Source organism: Fundulus heteroclitus, chromosome 18, assembly GCF_011125445.2.
Source record: "Fundulus heteroclitus isolate FHET01 chromosome 18, MU-UCD_Fhet_4.1, whole genome shotgun sequence".
NCBI lineage: Eukaryota > Metazoa > Chordata > Actinopteri > Cyprinodontiformes > Fundulidae > Fundulus > Fundulus heteroclitus.
In genome coordinates, this window is record NC_046378.1 from 28,987,906 (window position 1) to 28,994,556 (window position 6,651).

The window sequence follows — 6,651 nt, forward strand, 5'->3', positions numbered from 1 at the left end:
CTCTCAGCCAAAGGGGAACCCAGGATTTTGAAAACTCGAAGGATCTACTTTTCCCTGCACCAATCTAAAGTGGAGACGTGTGAAAGCACGGCTCCACTCTTGTGAGCTCAGATTGAAAAGGAATACTGAGAGACGGAGATTATCGTTGAGTGAACGATCGACATAAAACATCAAGAAGTTGTGCCCAATCGGACCAACAAAGCTCGGATAACTTGGTTAAACTTCAATTGCATTGTTTGTATTCGCCTCTAATCCTCTTTAATCTTTCAGACCAACATGTTTTTTTGTTTTTTTAAATTGCTTACAATTCGGTTCATAATTGCAAACAATGGCATGACCATACAAACATCCAACAGTAATCAGTAATCAAGACCTACCCGGGTCGACAGAACCACTGTGGCTACATTGTTGACAACCTTTTCAGCAGAGAGAGTTGACTGAACCTTGAGCAATTTCAGAAGACACATTTCATTGGAAGGTACAATTGCAATGACAAATAAAGATTTCTTCTTCTTCTTTATCAGCTGCACTAAAGAAAATCATTAAAGGGTTGGGTGTCAAGTGAGGATTTATAGATATAAAGCCTCCCTTGGTGAAGCAAATATTTTTTGGTTGCTGCCAGAGCACCATTCTGCTTGCAAACATAAAAATAATTATCTTTATCAGCTAGAGAAAATCTGAAGAGAAAATCTTCCAACCCTTTTAGAATTCCCTTTAATTAATCCTATATCAGGTTTATTTGTTTGTCTTCTTTCATCTCCGACTGATTGTATAGCGATTAGGTAATTACTCAGGAACAACGCCGCGCCACAACCACACGTCTAATTACCCGGCAGTCGACTTGTTCCAGTTCGGCCCACTGCTACAGTGTGTCACGTTTATGGAAGGAAAAACAGTCTCATTGGAATCTGATTTTTTTTTTAACAACAAATTTTAAACACTGAATTTTTTTTAGACGTGGAATTCCTTACACTGAATTTTTATCTAGTAAAAATTCACCAGCAAAAAAAATCAGCTGCAAAAAATTTGCCAGCAAAAAATCAGCTGCAAAAAATTTGCCAGCAAAAAATCAGCTGCAAAAAATTTGTTGTTAAAAAAAGGCAGATTCCAATGAGACTGTTTTTCTTCCATACACGTTAGACTCAACCCCTTTTAGTCTTCACTTCCTGTTCATCCCTTCCTTCAATAAATATGATATTTTTATGGCATGGTCCTTGTTATCATCATCATTGCAACATACATTCATTTAATCCATCCCTTAGGCATGCAATGAGCTGCCATTGTTCAGCACCTGGAGAGCTTTGTGGGGTTACAACAGCTAAGGGACCCAGAGTCTGAGGGATTTGAACCCAGAACCTTGCAGCCTCTCCAGCACCCTGGAACACCCTGCTTTTTTTATTTATGTTTTTTCTTTTTTCAAACCAAGCACCCTGCTCTCTAACCACTGGGCCACCACTAGGCTAGTAATAGATTTCTAACAGATTATTTTAGAAACTAGAGGCAATATAATTGTTTGGTTTGCAATTAGAGTGTAATATTATTGCTCCTGAGTGTAAATGTGTTTTTATATTGTGTTCCTTTAATTTTATTGTGTACAGTTTAAACTCCCTGATATTGAGGATTTACCCTTCAGATGTATTTTCTAGATGTAATTAGATGATATTTTATACATACCAATGCCACCTCTACATAGTTTGTGAGCTTTAGTGAGAAAATATCCCTCTCAATTGTCTTTGTATTCAGACAGCATGTTATTCATTCCCACCAATCCATCATCTACACTTGCTTATCCATGCAGGGTAGTGCAGAGACTGCAGCTGGTGCTTATCTCCAGCAGTCGTTATTTGTATAGCACATTTCAGCAGCAAGGCGGTTCTTTACATCATGAAAACATACAAACATCATAAACACCTCGAAACGGTCACTGGTTGTGAGACCAGTGACAAACATTAAATTGTATGAAGTGAAAAAAATAAATTGTCATTGGGCAAGGGACGGGGTGCAACCATGGAGGGGTTTCCAGTCGATCACATGGCAACGCAAAATTTGGAGAGACCAATTATTAACCAAACAGTCAGGTTTCTGGACTGTGGGAGGAAGTCGGGGTACCCGGAGAGAAGCCGTGCAGGAACAGGGAGGGCATCCAGACTCCATGCAGGAAGACCCCAGGCAGGGATTTGAACCCAGGACCCTCTTGCTGAAACGCAACAGTTCTACCAACTGTGCCTTCCTCTATTATTTATCCGTTTACTTATTACTTCTTATCTCTAAAAGTAGAATGGGAGGCAGATCCTTTAGCTATCAGGCTCCTCTCCTGTGGAACCAACTCCCAGTTTTGGTCCGTGAGGCAGACACCCTGTCTACTTTGAAGACTAATCTTAAAACTTTCCTTTTTGATAAAACTTATAGTTAGAGTAGCTCATGTTACCCTGAGCTACCTCTGTTGTTATGCTGCTATAGGCTTAGGCTGCTGGAGGACATCAGGGCCTATTTTTCTCACTTTACTGATTTCTACTCTTTACTGGATCATTGTGTGCTTCTGTGCTTGTTTGTCTCTCTTGTTGTGTCTCTGCTCTGCTCTTCTCTAACCCCCAGTCAGTCGAGGCAGATGGCCGTTCATACTGAGCCTGGTTCTGCTGGAGTTTTCCTTCCCGCTATTGGGTGGTTTTTCTTTCCACTGTCGCTTCATGCTTGCTCAGTATGAGGGATTGCTGCAAAGCCATGGACAATGCAGACGACTCTCCCTGTGGTTCTACGCTTCTCCAGGAGTGAATGCTGCTTGTCGGGACTTTGAAGCAATCAACTGATTCCCTTATATAGGAAATTTTTGACCAATCTGTATAATATGATTGATCTTGACTTTGTAAAGTGCCTCAAAATGACACGTTTCATGAATTGGCGCTATATAAATAAAATTGAATTGAATTGAAATAACCTAAAATAATCAGGACAGTCATGGCAACATGTGCCAGAGCAACAAAAGTTGTGCACAGGTAAAAAAAAAAAGATGAAAATGTGAAAAAGCAAATGTGTTCATTCCCTTTTACTCCGACACCGATGAATGAAATGCAGTCCGACCAGAGGCCATCAGGAGCCACCTGAATACCGCCGCATGCAGCAGCGTGTTGCAGCTGGTCCGATGCCTCCTGCTGATTTGCCCTCATCCTCAGAAACTCCATCAGCGCCGTTTGCTCCACACCGCCTGCAACGCTGCGTCCAGGCCCACGCCCCGTTTACAGGATCCCATAAATGGTTATTTTTTTGCTGCTTGAATGATAGATGATATTTCCTCCGCTGCCAAAGGACATGTTTACTCGGAGCACCTGCCTGCGCTCACATTAACACCGGCCAGAAGCAGAGAAGGATTCATTATTGTGTTGGAGGCAAAAAAAAAAGGCGTGTGATGTGGAGCCATCACTTGGACCATCTCTGTGGAGATCATCAGACGGTCCTCCTCCCTGTGGATGATGGACTTCTTTGCGCAGGCCACTCCAGAGGTCTCTCAGAGGTGTGGGAACAAGACGGATGGCGTTCATCAGTCCGTGCCCGCTGCTCGGTAACCACAGCAAACGAAAACGAATGGCAGAACACCTCTTTGACACACGGAGACCTCTCCTGGGAGGGAAACGTCTGTGCGGCGTCGACACCGAGAGGCGTTCGGAGAGGGAAATAACGGCAATCTGTTCATGTGGAAACCTCTCAGAGACGCCTCCAAGCGGAGTTTTAAACAAAAAAGGGGGAGGATGACAGCACAGCCATAGTCTGCTTTTAGATAGATGATCATCCGTGGCTCCAGGAGGCAGAAGTAACTCATGTTTTATCTCATGTAAATTTGAAGTAAAGCTCATATTTGCGGCTCTTCTTGGTTTTATTGTGCTTTGAACTTTTTCACATTTTGTCATGTCACAAGCACAAACTTCACACAATTTTATTTGGATTTTACTTGCCAGTCCAACACAAAGTAGTGTATAATACTGAGATAAAAGGAAGGTTACACTTTGTAGAAATCCTTTTTCTTTCTTTCTTTCTTTCTTTTTGGTGGAATTACAGCAAGTTTTTTGGAGCATGTTTCTGACAGCTTTTTTCCATCTAAACAAAAATTTGCATCCTCTTAACTTTTTAATCTCAGTGAGATCCAATAGAAAGTCTTTGAACACACTCTTAATTGTACTTAGGTCTGGGATTTGACTGGACCCTTTCAGCCCTTATGAGTGATTCTTCTCTAACCCCCAGTCAGTCGAGGCAGATGACCGTTCACACTGAGCCTGGTTCTGCTGGAGGCTTTCCTTCCCGTTAATGGGGAGTTTTTCTTTCCACTGTCGCTTTATGCTTGCTCAGTATGAGGGATTGCTGCAAAGCCATGGACAATGCAGATGACTCTCCCTGTGGCTCTACGCTTCTCCGGGAGTGAATGCTGCTTGTTGGGACTTTGATGCAATCAACTGGTTTCCTTATATAGGAAATTTTTTACCAATCTGTATAATCTGATTGAATTTGACTTTGGAAAGTGCTTTGAGATGACATGTTTCATGAATTGCCACTATATACATAAAATTGAATTGAATTGAATTGAATTGAATTGAATCTCCACTGATTGTAGCTCTAGATGTTTAACGCTGTTGTCCTGCTGGAGGGTGAAGCTCCACCTCGCTCTCAAATCTTTCACAACATGCAAATATGGAGGACTGAAACTGTGAAAATTAAAAATAACTGCAGAGTGCATTTTAATAAAAAAATTTTTAGTTTATATATTGAGACATTTATATATTAATGCTTGTTTTGTTTTTTTATTCTGTCAGTTCCAGTCCTCCATACTAACAGGTTTTCTCCTATGATTCTCCCGTATTTAGCTTCTTCCACCTTCCCACCGACCCTGACCAACATCCCTGTCCCTATATACTGAAGAAAATAATCCTCACAGTATGATGCTGCCACCACCGTGTATCCCTGTGGGAATAATTATATAGTGCTGTTATAAGCTACCACACCCCGCTGGCAGATGAACAACCTGGTGGACCTCTGATTCTTTTTCCCATGAGCAAACTCCATTAGACGCTCGAAAACGAATACAATATTTTAACACATTTAATCTAAAAAGCAGAGGGATGTTTGCAGCTTCAGTCCTGGACTCTCATACAAAAGCAATGCGACACGGGCAGATTTCCGGACGCTCGAGAGTGGCCCGCTCTCGGTTACGTCAGCTTATATAGATGACCAAAGCCTGCTCAGGATTGGTCGATTCCCCCATGTTGTCACCATTAGACTGAGAGCTTGGCTCCAGGGATATCCCTGTCCAGTGATAACAGGATGAGTACATTTGTCTATGAATGCCGCACATCCCTAGCTTCGTGAGTTCATCGCAGCCCTGCCTCTGTTATCTCATAATCCATTACAATGTGATGTTGAAACTTTTTGCATTTTTTTTTCTTTTTGCATTGAATGAATGAATGAATCATTTATTTCAGACAATCCAGTGAAATTATAAATTTAACACATACAAAAATTATGTAAAAAATTATTGATATAGATAGATCTTATATGTAAAATGTAGTGATTATGTCTGAAAGGGGGTATGAATAACATATACATATGCAATACCGTACTTTAACTGTAATATGCAATTACCTTCCACTGCACTTTAATTTAAATATCTTCTGTCCAAACTGTATTTATTAATTTTATAGTAATAGCCACCTGTACATATATTCATAGTACATGTAAACTGTTATAATAACAATCATCTGTATATTATGCTATTGTACATATCTGTAAAACTCTATTCATAGTAATATCCACCTGTATATTATATTCGGTACATATCCAGCTGTAAATTTAGTTCACAATACTAGTTACCTATATATTATATTCATAGGACAAATCTATCAGTAAAATTCAGTTTATAATAGTATTCATCTCTATATTTATTCAGTACACATCCATGTCCTGTACTCATGGAACCATTGTTTATCCTGCACTTGCTGCTATTGCACTTCTGGTTAGACCTAAACTGCATTTCGTTGCCTTGTACCTGTACCTGTGTAATGACAATAAAGTTGAATCTAATCTAATCTAATCTAATCTAATCTAATCTAATCTAATCTAATCTAATCCAATCTAATAAATTAAACTTAAATTTATCACATGTTATGTGTTGCATTTGGATTGTATCTGATATACCAACATGAAGAAGGACATAACTAAGAAGTGGGAACAAATGATAGGTGGTTTTAAACCTTTTTTTCAAATAAAACTCTAAACAATGGGGTCCCCTTTTGTATAAAGCACCCTTTGATCTAATAGCACTGATGAAACCCAGCAAAACCAACTGAAAAATCTTTCTTCAGCTTCTTCACAGCCCAACCCTGCCCTGTCTGTTCTCCAACAAACTTCTGAGGCCTTCACAGGTCAGTGGGATTTATACTGACATTAAATTACACACAAATAGTCTCAGTTCACAGAGTAATCTGACTTTATTCAGGGGTATCAGCATAAAGGGGGTTATTACAAATGCAAGCCCCACTTTTAAGATTAGCAAAACGTAAAAACAATTGAAAACTATGTAGCCTTTTTATTATATGAATCAAATCCCAATGAAATACACTGAGGGTTGTTTTTAAATGGTAAAAATAGGGATGTTTTTAAAAGGTATCA